The sequence below is a fragment of the Quercus lobata genome, chromosome 12, assembly GCF_001633185.2.
Source record: "Quercus lobata isolate SW786 chromosome 12, ValleyOak3.0 Primary Assembly, whole genome shotgun sequence".
In the NCBI taxonomy this organism is placed as follows: domain Eukaryota; kingdom Viridiplantae; phylum Streptophyta; class Magnoliopsida; order Fagales; family Fagaceae; genus Quercus; species Quercus lobata.
In genome coordinates this window covers 24,775,365-24,789,576 of record NC_044915.1, presented here as the reverse complement: position 1 = coordinate 24,789,576, position 14,212 = coordinate 24,775,365, and positions in this window count along the sequence as shown.

Genomic DNA, 14,212 nt, shown 5'->3' with positions numbered 1-14,212 from the left:
CTGGGGAGTAATAAACCAATCGTGTATGCACCCGTCCCCCTTTTTTTTTTTTTTTAATACTTTTTCATACCCGTCCACTTTTATGTGCATATTTTGATCGTCTTTCTCTGTAGGTAGACGGCGCCCGCAAGTTAGCCTTGAGGAATTCAGTTTCCTTGAAAAGATTTGCAGGAAAACTAAGCCGGAAAAAAGGACCTGGGCCAAGTTAGTGAATCCAAAAACAATACACTGGTATTGTGACGGTCCAGAACCTACCCGCGAGGCCATAGTATACGACGAAAGAATACACAAACGTGAGTCCGTCAACTTTTACTCTTGAAATTAGCCTTCAATTTGAGAAAACATCTTCATCCGTCCTGTATTGCAGAAATGGATGACGCAAAGAGAAGGGCAATGATAAAATCGCTAGCCGTCGAGCAAAAGAAGACGGGTGAGATTGTGGTTCCCAAGGTGCCGGGGTCATCGGCTAAGAGGAAGCAGCCGCCAAAGTCTGACCGTCCACACAAGCAGCCGAAGGTTTCATTGGAACCCGTTGTGGGCTTGATGGCTGAGGGTGCTAAGACTGTCACCCTAGCTAAACATGGATCTGGTAAGGGCTTAATGCAGGCCCCACCCGTCAGCGAGGAGAAGCCCCCTCCCCTTCTCCGTGACGACTCGAAGTTTGCTTTGGAGAAGCTTTCGTCGATAATTTCCGTAGAGGATTACGAGGATCTGGGGAATCATTCGACGGAGGCAATGGGGGAGACGGGGTTATTCGCCGTTGCACAGGTAACCTTTTTTATCCGTCATTGTATGTCCGTCCACTCTTCTTAGTTTTCTATTTAACACCCCTTTAATTTTGTTTATTTCAGTCCTTGGTTATGATGAAGGGCTTGATGGACCGCTGCCTCAACCGTGAAGCGGCTCTGGAACGTGTACGGTCAAAAGCTGAGCAGACGGAGGAGGAGCTTAGCCAACTGCATAAGTGGAAGTCCACAATGGAGAAGAAGTTCGAACTGTCTAAGAAGACCAGGAAAGAGTTTGAACAGATGACGGAGGAAGCTGGGAAGGCCTTGAACGGTAAAGAAGATGAGGTAAAGGATTTGAAGAAGAAACTCCGTCAGGCCAGGGAGAATGCCGTCAATGAGTATCGCGACTCTGAGGCTTTGTTGAAGGAGCTAGGGGGATCGTTCCTTCAAGGTTTTGACGACGCACTCCGTCAGATAAAAAAGGCCTACCCAGATCTGGACGTGTCCATGATAACCGTTAGTGATCAAGATCAGACATCTGCTCTGCCCGTCGCTTCAGAAAATACGGACGACCTTTTTGGTGAAGATGTTGTTCAAGGAGACGGAGAGTCTGTTCCGTCGAAGGATGTCCAAGTTGCTGAGCCAAAGAAAGTAGATTAATTTTCATGTAACTTACATTTAGGATGATCCGTCCCCTTTTGGCTTATTTATTTATTTTGAGAACAATCCGTCCTCTTTTTATTGTATTAAATGTTTGCCTTCTCGGCTTTTCGTTAGCTTATTAATGCTATGCTTTCTATTGTCGTATGGAACCCGTCCACATTGCAGATTTATTATTTTTAGTGTTTGATTGATCTGTTCAATTGGATGATATATTATCCGACCACGTGGATGGTCCGTCAACATTTAAACATCCCGTTATCTGTCCATTTTTTGGACTTTTTACGATCTTTGTTTGCCATTTTGGGAGATCCGTCCATTTTATGGATAGATTTCCTATCAGCTTTATCGACCCGTCGCCTTTGAGGCACGTTTTTACTAACTTAATGATCCGTCTATTTTGTGGACTTTGGATTTCGTTTACTTCTTTTTTGATCCGTCTACTGTGTGGACAGGTTCATATCTTGTCAATGATCCGTCCACTTTGTGGACGGCTAATCGTGTTCCTCTTTTTGATGGTTCGTTCACTTTGCTGAGGAAATTTTAACATCGTTTAAGTGATTCGTCCACTTTGTGGACTGTTTATTCACGCTGTTGGTGATCCGTCCACTTTGTGGACTGTTCTTTCACGATGTTGGTGACCCGTCCATTTTGGATTTCAAATTGTCATCCGTGTGGGATGGCTCGTCTGATCGGACTATATTCGTCACCCCTGGGGGGCGATTCGTCCAACCTACGGACTTATTTCATCCGTCCATTTTGGACTGCATTCGTCACCTTTGTAGGGCGAGCTGTCCACTTTGTGGACTTACTTTTGTTTGTCCCGTGGGACTTCGAGTGGTCAGCCTTGTAGGATAACCATCCACCTAGTGGACTTTAAGCCGTCACCCTTTGGGTGATCCGTCCACCTTGTGGACTCCACTTTGTGTCCGTCCACCTTGTGGACTTAAAGATGATCGTCCACCTCGTGGACTTTAAGCCGTCACCCTTTGGGTGATCCGTCCACCTTATGGACTCCACTTTGTATCCGTCCACGTTGTGGACTTAAAGATGATCGTCCACCTCGTGGACTTTAAGCCGTCACACTTTGTGGGTGATCCGTCCATTTTGTGGACTTTATTTTGTATTCGCCCATCTTATGGACTTTAAAGTGAACATCCTTGTAGGATAACCGTCCACCTCGAGGACTTTAAGCCGTCAACCTTTGTGGGTGATCTTAAGCCGTCACCCTTTGGGTGATCCATCCACCTTGTGGACTCCACTTTGTATCCGTCCACTTTGTGGACTTAAAGTGAACATCCTTGTAGGAGGTTATCATCCCTGTGGGATGCTCCGTCCATCTTGTGGACTTCATTTTGTATTCGTCCGTCTCGTGGACTTTTATCTAGCTTTCGTTAACTTTGTGGGCAATTGTAATGACATCCAAGTAGAAGATCATAATTGTATCTGATTATAGAGATGCGTAAAGGAAAAGTGCCTGCCCCCTTGGGCTTAAAAAAAAGGCACGACAAGATTGTAGCAAAAGAAAAACAGTTAAAAGAAAAACTTATAAAAAACTTAAAAAGCCAGAAAGAAAATTGGTTGCCGTTCGCCGCGTTACTATCACTGGTAGTATTTTCTCAAATGCTCGGCATTCCATGGATGCGGTAGCTTCTCTCCATCTGTTGTCTCCAGGTGGTATGTTCCTTTCCTTTTCCATGCCGTGACTCTATAAGGCCCTTCCCAGTTGGGGCCGAGTTTTCCCTGTGTAGGGTCTCTAGTTGCACCTATGACCCTCCTGAGTACGAGGTCTCCTACTTGGAAGTTTCTGTGTCGGACCCGGGAGTTGTAATGTCTGGCCATGCGATCCTGGTATCTAGCGATCCTTTGCTCCGCTACCGACCTTACCTCATCTATCAGGTCCAGCTGTAGCCTCATAGATTCGTCGTTCCTGCTTTCGTCATGGTTGTGAACCCTGTAACTTGTGAGCCCAACTTCTGCTGGGATGATCGCCTCGCTCCCGTATGTCAGTCGGAATGGCGTCTCTCCTGTTGGAGTCCTCACCGTTGTCCTGTATGCCCACAGTATGCTCGGCAATTCTTCGGGCCATATGCTCTTTGCCCCCTTGAGCCGAGTCTTGATAATCTTTAACAGGGATCGGTTCGTGACTTCAACCTGGCCATTAGCTTGAGGATAGGCGGGTGATGAGTAGTGGTTTTTTACTCCTAGCTGTGTGCAGAAATCCCGGAAGTGGCCGTTGTCGAACTGCCTCCCGTTATCTGAGACAAGGACTCTAGGAATACCAAACCTGTATACGATGCACCGCCAGACAAAACTTCTAATGTTCTTTTCTGTAATGGTGGCCAAGGCTTCCGCTTCTACCCATTTTGTGAAGTAGTCAATACCCACTACCAAGAACTTTAGCTGCCTTACCACCGTTGGGAAAGGTCCCATGATATCTAGTCCCCACTGGGCGAACGGCCATGGAGCCGTTATAGGGGTCAGCTCCTCAGCTGGCTGTCCGATAAAATTGCTGAACCTCTGGCATTTGTCGCAGCTTTTAACGTAAGATTTGTCATCCTTCTGCATAGTTGGCCAGTAATACCCAGCTCGTACCAGTTTCTGCACCAACGACCGCGATCCAGAATGGTTCCCGCATATCCCTTCGTGTACTTCCCTCATTATGTAGTCTGCCTCTTCAACCCCGAGGCATCTTAGATAAGGGCGGGAGAAACCTCTCTTGTAAAGAATGTCTTTTATCAAGACGAACCTTGCCGCTTGGACTTTTAGCTTTCTCGCTGCCTCCTTCTCTTCTGGCAGTAACCCGTCCTTTAAGTATGAAGTTATCTGTGTAGTCCAGTTTCTTTCGGAGCGTATCTCCTGCATGTTGTCGGGGTCTATTAGTGGAAAGAGTTGAACAAAGGAAAGTACATTACCCGGTGTCATCATATGTTCTGCTGAAGCGGCTTTGGCTAGTCGATCGGCGAGCTCATTTTCTCCCCTGGGGATTTGGACGACCATCACTTTTAGCCCGTAGGCTCTCGCCCTTACTTGATCAAGATATCTCTTCAACCTTTCCCCCTTGCATTCATAATCTCCGTTTACTTGATTGGTCATGACTTGAGAGTTGCAATAAACGACCACACTTTCAGCTCCGGCGGCTTTGGCTAGGTCGAGTCCTGCCGCCACCGCTTCGTATTCTGCCTCATTGTTGGTAATGGGGAAGTCGAGACGGACCATACATTCGATCTTATCTCCTTCAGGTGATAGCAATACTATGCCGGCCCCTCCAATTCGCCGATTGGATGATCCGTCGGTGTAGATGCTCCACTGGGGGGGTTCTTCTGCCCCCTTGTCCTCGTCACGCGTAAACTCTGCTATGAAGTCGGCTACAGCTTGTCCTTTAATGGTCACACGTGGACGGTACTTGATATCAAACTCACTCAACTCTATTGCCCACAGCGTCAGTTGACCTGCGGTTTCAGGATTACTCAGTGCCCTTCGCAAGGGCTTGTCAGTCATTACGTTCACGGTATGGGCTTGAAAGTAGGGTTTGAGCTTGCGAGCCGCCGTGACCAATGCGAAAGCGAGTTTCTCCATAGGTTGGTATCTTTCTTCGGCACCGCGGAACGCCCGACTGGCGTAGTATACAGGCTTCTGTGCATTATCCTCTTCTCTAATTAAGGCCGCGCTGACGGCGACAGAGGAGACAGCCAAGTAGAGGAAAAGTTCTTCACCAGGTTGCGAGGGACTCAGTAGGGGTGGTGAAGATAGGTATGCCTTTAATTCCTCGAACGCTCGCTGACACTCGTCCGTCCACTCGAAGGATTTCTTTAATGTGCGAAAGAAGGGCAAGCACTTGTCCGTGGCTCTCGACACGAATCTATTTAATGCCGCTATCTTGCCGTTAAGGCTTTGTATCTCCTTCACATTTTGCGGGGGGGCCATCTCCACTATGGCTCGGATTTTGTCCGGGTTAGCCTCAATCCCCCTCTGGGATACCATGAACCCTAGGAATTTGCCTGCCGTTACGCCGAATGCGCACTTTCCCGGATTGAGTTTCATGTTGTAGGATCGAAGCGTACCGAATGTTTCCTTAAGATCTTCCAGGTGGTCTTCCTCCTTCCGGCTCTTCACCAGCATGTCGTCGATATAGACTTGGACATTCCTCCAGATTTGCTGCGCGAACATCTTGTTCATTAGCCTTTGGTATGTTGCCCCCGCGTTCTTCAGGCCGAATGGGATTACTTTGTAACAGAATAGTCCTTGGCTGGTTACGAACGAAGTCTTCTCCTGATCGGCCTCGTGCATGCGGATCTGGTTATAACCCGAGAAAGCGTCCATGAAGCTTAGTAATTGGTGTTGAGCTGTCGAGTCTACTAGGACGTCGACCCTTGGAAGGGGATAGCTATCTTTAGGGCACGCTTTGTTAAGATCAGTGAAATCCACGCACATCCGCCACTTGCCGTTCGCTTTCTTCACCATTACCACATTCGCCAGCCAATCGGGATAGTAGACTTCCCTGATGAAGCTTGCCTCTTGGAGTTTGCGGACCTCTTCCGCTATTGCTTGGTCTCGTTCCGGTGCGAACACTCTCTTCTTTTGTCGGACGGGTGGAAATGAGGGCAATACATTCAATTTATGTACCATGACCGACGGATCGATTCCCGGCATATCGTCATGGCTCCAGGCGAACACATCCTTATTGCTCCTCAAGAAAGCTACGAGCTCTTGACGAATTACGGGTTTAGCAAGCGTTCCGATCTTGGTTGTTCTGTCCGGATTGGAACTGTTAAGAGTTATCTCTTCCAGCTTCTTTGTGGGTTCTGCCATCGTTCGGTGCTCTTCTATGTTCAAGGCCTGGATTTGGTCTTACATCTCCATCATAGCTACGTAGCATTCTCGTGCGGCAACTTGACTTCCGCGTAGCTCTCCTACCCCATACTCCGTTGGGAACTTGATCATTAGGTGGTAAGTTGATGTTACCGCCTTCCACGAGTTGAGCGTAGGTCGTCCAAGAATAGCATTGTAGGCGGACGAGCAATCGACCACCGAGAATGTCACGTTCCTGGTGATTTATTGGGGGTAATCTCCTACTGTCACCGGTAACGTTACCGCGCCCAAAGGGAATACCCTACTCCCTCCGAAACCAACGAGCGGGGCGTTTGTCGGTATTAGCTGCTCCCTGTCAATCCTCATTTGCTGGAATGCCGGATAGTACAAGATATCGGCCGAGCTGCCGTTGTCGATCAACACTCGGTGCATGTTGTAGTCTCCTGTCCGCATGCTGACGACGAGGGCATCGTCGTGTGGATGGTGTAGGCGCCGTGCATCCTCTTCCGAGAACCCAACAACAGGGCTTTCTCTTTTTGCTATCTTTGGCACTGTGCCCGCCAACTGGACATTCTGTACCATCCGAAGGTATGTTTTGTGAGCCTTTTTTGACGATCCAGCCGCAACAGTTCCTCCGATTATCATTCTTATGTCCCCTAATGGGGGTCTTGGTCGCTCGTTTTCTCAGCGGGGGTGTTGTTCTTGTGGGGGTTGATCCGTTCTCCCCTTGTTGACGAACTTCTGCAGCTTCCCTTGTCGGATAAGGGCTTCGATTTGCTGCTTCAAGTCGTAGCAATCGGCCGTGTCGTGGCCGTGGTCACGATGGAAGCGGCAATATTTGTCTCTGGACCTTTTGCTGGGATCACTCTTCAGCTTTCCTGGGAACGTCAGGGACCCTTCGTCCTTAATCTGCATTAGGACTTGGTCTGTCGGCGTGGTTAACGGGGTGAAACTTGTGAACCTTCCGCCCGTGGGTTTTGGACGTCTGTCCTTCCTTCGGTCTCCCATCCTTCCTTTCTTCCGCCCCTGGTCCTGTCGGGGATCCTCTTGTCTGTCTCTTTTCTTGGGTCTATCTTCTCGGGCTAATAGCGCGTCTTCAGCGTTCATATATTTGGTGGCCCTGTAAAGCACCTCCGACATGATCTTGGGATCGTTTTTGTATAAGGAGAACAAAAACTTACCCCCCTTCAGCCCATTCGTGAATGCTGCTACCAATATCTTGTCGTCGGCTTTGTCGATCGAGAGCGCTTCCTTATTGAAGCGTGATATGTAGGCCCGCAACGTCTCCTCCTCTCGCTGCTTGATATTCATTAAACAAGCCGTGGATTTTCTATACCGATGTCCTCCGATGAAGTGCGTAGTAAATTGAGCACTTAGTTCCTTGAAGGTGCTGATGGAGTTGGGTGCTAGCCGGCTGAACCAAATCCTTGCTGCGCCCTTTAGGGTTGTAGGAAAGGCCCTGCACATAATCGCGTCTGCCACTCCCTGAAGGTGCATCAGGGTCTTGAAGGTCTCGAGGTGATCTAAAGGGTCCTTGACTCCGTCATAACTATCCATATTTGGCATGCGGAACTTATTCGGCAGGGGGAAGGAGTTGACGGTTGTCGTGAGTGGTGAGTCCGTCCGGTTGACAAGTTCATCAAGATCACTTGACACTCGCCCCTTGAGAGCGTTCATCATTACTTCCATCTGTTCCTTAATCGCCTGCATGTCCGCGATGATGGATTGTGGAGCCGTATCCGTCAGGGAAGGGATGTTAATGTCCTGTCGCATTGGTCTGCTCGGGGCGTTACTCTCCTGTGGTCCGTCCTGATTTCTCCTTTCAGCGCTGGTCCCTTCTTGATTCGCTCCTTGGTTATTGACCGCCGCATTCTTTTGGTTCAGCTGCTCTTCTAGGTCGTGGTTTTGAGTGGTGAGGCACTCCACGGCTGTGGCGAGTGTCCTGACCTGTTTCTCAAGGGCAGTCGTAGGGGCTTCTTCTTCTTGAACGTCATTCGTGGTTGCCATTGAGCGAGTGAGTACCATGTAACTCTTTTGTCTAGGAAGCGATGAAGTGCTACACGTTTCCCACAGATGGCGCCAACTGATGACGTTGAAAATTGTCACCAATAGGTCACACCGTACTCGCGACTCAAAGCGAACCTGCACAACAAGAACGATCGAAAGAAAACCTTTAGAGAGCACCGGTGTGGTGCCGGCCAAACACTCTCCGAAGGTCAAGTCAGAATTTGTCTCTTCACTCTAAAGCGCTAGAGAGGGTCAATTAATCGTACCTTGATTTGCGAAAGTGTTAGTCCTTTTATAGTGGTGGAGAGTTGGCTTTTCTTCTTGATCTCCAAATCTTTCCAATGTGGGACTCTAATACAAATTCTCCAAAGCGTGGTGAGCAAGGATTTCCCTTTTTTGATCTTAGGGCTTTTCTAGGCGATAGAGATTTCGAATCATGGGCCCTCACTATGTCTGTCGACGATGGGCCTTCGAAGCGCGTGGGACTATCTTTACACAGGCCCAACAGTTCCAATCCGTCAGGCCCATTAAGGTAGGTCCATCAGGCTCTATATTTTATCATCTTCAGCATACATGTATAGCACCAATTATTTGTGGACCCTCTTAGCCAAACAAAAATTGTGGATACATTGCAAGATTACACTTTACCTGAGGTCTTGGAAATCTACCCTTTTGTGAGGCTGCAGGAGTTCAGGAAAGGATATGCACGAAATAGATTAGAGATATTTGGTGGAAAAAAAAAAAGACAAAAAAAAGAAAAAATAAATAAAGATATTCCCAAGCCTTAAAAATTTTGTACTCCACAAACTCTAGCCCTTTCATTATTTCCTAGGGTAAGGTGTACTCCAGCTATGTATGTCATTCTATGTAGTGTCCTATTCAAATAAAGAAGGGTTTTGTTAGGTTAACCATCAGTATAAAAATTTTGTCATATTTTATGAACAATGGCTCTAATGAAATGCGAGTTTAGGCATTATCGAAGAAGGGTTCAAAAAAAGGGCCAAAATGATGTGAATAGAAGTTACGAGGAATGACAGCATCGTTAAATAATATCCAAGTAACAATCATCATGCTGGCTTTCATTCCTGGTAGTTGGTATGGCCTCCTTTAGCCACAAATACAATAATGCCTATTCACCGCAATTGGATTGGGTACACTCTGATTTTAGTAATGCTTAATCCTGTTGTACTGTGCTTGGATTTGGTTAATGATAGTATAAAATAATAATAAAATCCAAGTAACTGACCCCAATAAATTGGTTATAAAGTTTGATTTAGTAGAGTGAATTGATTTTATTTTTAACTTTTTAATTATAATTAAGTTGAAAGGGAGATTTGAATTCTAAATGTTTTCGTTATAAATACCATAAGGTGCTTACAAATTGTTAGATTTTAAGGAATTAAGAACTAATGTATTAAAACTTCAATGTGTAATGTTCGCAAACCATGATCAAAACATTTAGTCTAGATTTAGGCTGCTCAAAGTGTGTTTTTGTGTAAAATTGGAATCAAGTATACTACAGGATTTATTGTGTAAATCTGCAAAGCTTGATCGATCGAAACTCGTGTAGATTTTTTTTTTGCAGAATTTTCAACTTAGTCCTAGCCCGTATGACGTGTAAGGTTTTATATTTTGCCTTCAGTATAAAAAGGAAAAACCCTAACCATGTTTTATTGTTGTTTATGTTGTATGTGTGAATCTCTTGTGAGATCTAGAGGTGTTTGCCTTCATTCATACTTAGGGTTATCAACAATCAAGATTCATGTTAAGAGCTTGATGATCGCTTCAGTTGCTGCATAAAGAGCTTAAAGAGAAACACAAGTGGGAGTACTTGTGGTTACTGTGAATCCAAGAAAGAAGTAGTCCGTGGACTCGGAGTTATCATGTGGTCGTGGTAGTAAGTTTTCTACTTGAGGTAGTAATAGGATGCTAGTGGTCTAAGTCGCTATTGTAAAACTTCAATTCTTTCATAGTGGATCTGTTTTACCTTAAGGATAGTTAGGTTAAATCCTCCCCAGGTTTTTTACTGGTTTGGTTTTCTTGGATTATCATATCGTTGTGTTCCTTATTTTCCGGACTGTTTCAATGATATGATTTATTTGTGTTAACCTAGATCTGCATAATTTATCTAAGTTAATCACTTGGCTAAATAACTGGATTAATCTTGTTTGTGTTTAAGGGGTCTAAAAACGTACACAAATATAATATATTCTTTTGTTAATTATCATAAGAATAGTGGATGCATTCATCATGGAATGGATCACATAAGTTTTAAATCTCTTAATATTTATTTGGGAACAACTTATCTAGCTTTTTGCTGAAAACTTGTTTATGAAAGTATACTTGTACTTTGAAAAAATTTGAAAAGCGAGAAAGGGTTGAAAAAAGTGAAGTTTTGAAAAACTATACATAAAAAAACTAAAAACTAAAAGTTGAACTTATAAGAGCATTAGTATTGGTGATGTTAAAAAGCTAAATTGCTATTTTTAGCATCACCTTATACAAAAAAGGTGCAACATTAGTGGTGGTATAGGTAAAATTTTTACCTACTCAACTACAGTGCACAACCATGTAGCTCAAATCTAAACTCAAAAAATATTTTTTAAACCCTCCTCACATTAAAATATTATTTCTTTCTTTATATTTTTTCTATTTCTTTTTCCCTCTGCTGTTTCACTCCTTCCCTTTCTCAAATAGACCAAACTCTCACCTTTCTCTCATCCTTCTCATCAAACTCTCACCTCTGTCGATTCATCATCCTCCTTACCGTCGCCACCGATGTTCACATACCATCGCTGAAGCTCACACACCGTTCATCCATCGCCAACCCACGCACCATCACCAACCCACTCACCATCCATCATCCTCACCAAAGCTCTCTGTTCAATCAACCATTGCCGTGGGCAGTGGGCTTGTGTTTTCCAATCTGTGGGCATTTTGGTGCAATTGATGAAATTTTCGAGGGTATTTTGTTTACAAGGTTACTTCAAGAGCTATGGGTTCTTGTGTCTTTGGTGTTTTATTTATGTGTTTATGGCATTTAAGTGAAGTATTGGTTGGGAATGGTTGTGTTCATAATGGATTTTGTTTGTCAAGCCCATTGATTATGCTTTCTTTGTTCTTGAGCTTAGTGTGCGTTTGGCTACCAATTAAAAAGCTAGCTTATTTTACTATTCATCTTATTTTTGCTATTATTCATGGGCTCCACTATACTTTTTGGTACTATTCATTGGTTCCACTATACTATTTTAGCTAATTTTTATTTTTATCTACAATACTTTTAGCCATAAAAATTCAATTTCAGTAAAATAAGCGGATCCCAAACAGACCCTTAGTGGTTGTAGGCAGTGTTTGTGGCTGTTGTGGCTGAGTGATCATATGTATCCAATACTTGTGTTTGTGGCTGTTGTGGGTAGTGTTTTATGATCTAATGTGAGGATTGGTTGTGGATTGAAAAGAGGGAAAAAGAGAGATAAAGAAGAATAGATAAATAAACAATAAATAAATAAATTGTTTATTGTAGTAGATATATTATTTTATTGTGTTGTTTATGTTATTTTATTATGTTGAAAGCTAAAATAAATCCACTGATGTTGAGTGTTTTGTAAAGTGAGAAGATAAAATTAATAAAGTAATTTATGATGGAGGCTAATAGCTAAAATTATGAAATATCTACTAGCGAGTAGGGAATAAGGATCTCATTTAGTGCTTATCCTTTAGTTATTTTTTACAACTTTATTTTCAAAATCTAAAAACAAGCACCATTTAACTGAAACTGTTATGAAAAAAAAGCTTTAATTAACTGTTGTTCTTCATTCTGATGAATATGTATAATGTTTGAATATGAAAAAGTTTATTGGTGGATAGGATTTATTCTTTTACTACAATTTTATTTTCAACAGTTCTTAATCTTTGCTCTAGTGATAAAAAAAGAAAAAAAGAGAGGGCTAAAATTGCGAGATGTCTTAGAATAGATATTTTCTAAACTAGAAAGAAAATAAACAAAAAAAGAAAAAAAAAGAAGCAGCAAAAATCGTAGAAATTTTATTTTTGGATATCATACACTTTTGCTTTATTTCAACATATTCTTCATGGACATGATGACTATTGATTATAAGAGTCACTTGAATAAGAGTTACAAGAACTGGTACATGCAGCTCAATCATTATTGGTGATTGGGACAATCAATTATGATAAATAATGAGTATTATGATTAGATTATCCTCAACTTGTGAATAATCTGAGAAAAAATGCTAAAATATTACTAATTTTATCATGAAATTTATTCATATCATGATGAATATAATTGATATCACATCATAGTTTGCAACACAATAAATTAATTTATTAATTATCTTTTTATTTTATGTTTCGAATTTAACACCATTTTTTTAAGGCTTTATAGTAGCCATAAATAACTTCTAATCCAATTAGAGACTTTTGATATCATAGTCAATTCATGATTGATAATACGATTGAGTCTTCGAGTACCTAAATTGTCAAAAGGACCACCACGCTAGGTTTCAATCATCATAGTCCAATAATTTTTGCTTTCTCTACTTACAAGTTTAGAATATTTTGTTGCATAAAATGTAATGTTGCCCACATGGCATCACATGGGTTTTCTGGTCCTCCATCTATAGGACCTTTTAGCAATCACACGTCTTGTCAAAATCTATCATTTGCAGACGCTTACTGGAATTGTCAAAAATTCATCTACTCATATATCAACTTTTAATTTTAGCTTTTAATATTTATATATAGATTTTAAATTTTTTTTTTTTACTTTTTTTAAATTTTTTTCTAAATATAATTATACTTTAATATACTTTTAACAAAAAACTAAAATAATTGTTTTCAAACTGACACAAAATAAAAACTAAAATAATTGTTTTCAAACTGACACAAAATATACTACAAATAGGTCTATAAATTAACTGAGTTGTTTATAAAGAACTCTAACTTGATTAGAGAAAAAAAAATTATAATTATTTATAACTTATTTAGTAAATGAGTTATGCTTAAGCCTAACTTTAAACTTAACTCTTAAATAAGTCAAGTTCGAATATAATAATATACTCTTAAACAAACTCATGAATATAAAGTTGGATTCAAGCATATATAATATTATAGGATTATGTTATACATGTATAAAGATACTTATATATAATTTGTATTTGATTGTATAAATTTGTAAATAATTTTATAACATATCAAATGACTATTTGTATTAATGATAATATTAAAAGTCCATTTTGTAGTAAAACTATATATATATATATATATAATTTTAACAATAGATAATATTAGTGAATCTATTTTTTATAAGCTTATAAAGGAAAATAATTCTATCTAATTAATTCAAGTAACTTGTGAACAAACTCAAACATATTCGATAAGAAAATGAATCAAGCTTGAATATGTAATATAGTTTAATAATGAGCTTAACCTCAATTTATGCATGAAATAAAATTAAATGAACAATCCAAAATTATAATACTTGACTTGGCTCAGCGAACTTAAAAATAATATTCCCTCAAAACTTCTATTTGTTTTCCCTCAATAGAAAAACATCTATTATTTATATAGGACTCATTAATGTGTACCTAAACTCTAAGGCTTGCACTGTTTTAGAGTCTCTATGAAAATAATAGAAGAGAAAAATAGCAACAGTGAACCAAAAGATAATAGAACAGAATAATTGTTATATGTCAATAACCTAATGCATATATCTTTGAGACACTGCAAGGATTGGTACATAAATTATAAAAATAGTACTAGTAATTAATACTAATAATCATGATATTGATTTTGTTCTAGCAAGAAAAAAAAATGATAATGACTGTTGTTGTTTTCGTGTTTGTAATTTTATTTAAAGCACCAAAAAAAAAAAAAAATGTAGGGCATTGTGGACTAGGGCCAATGGTGGTCCTCACCTTTTCATTCCTGAAGCGCTGAACAGTGATTCTATTCTCCCTCATGATCAAACATATCCAGCTCCACCA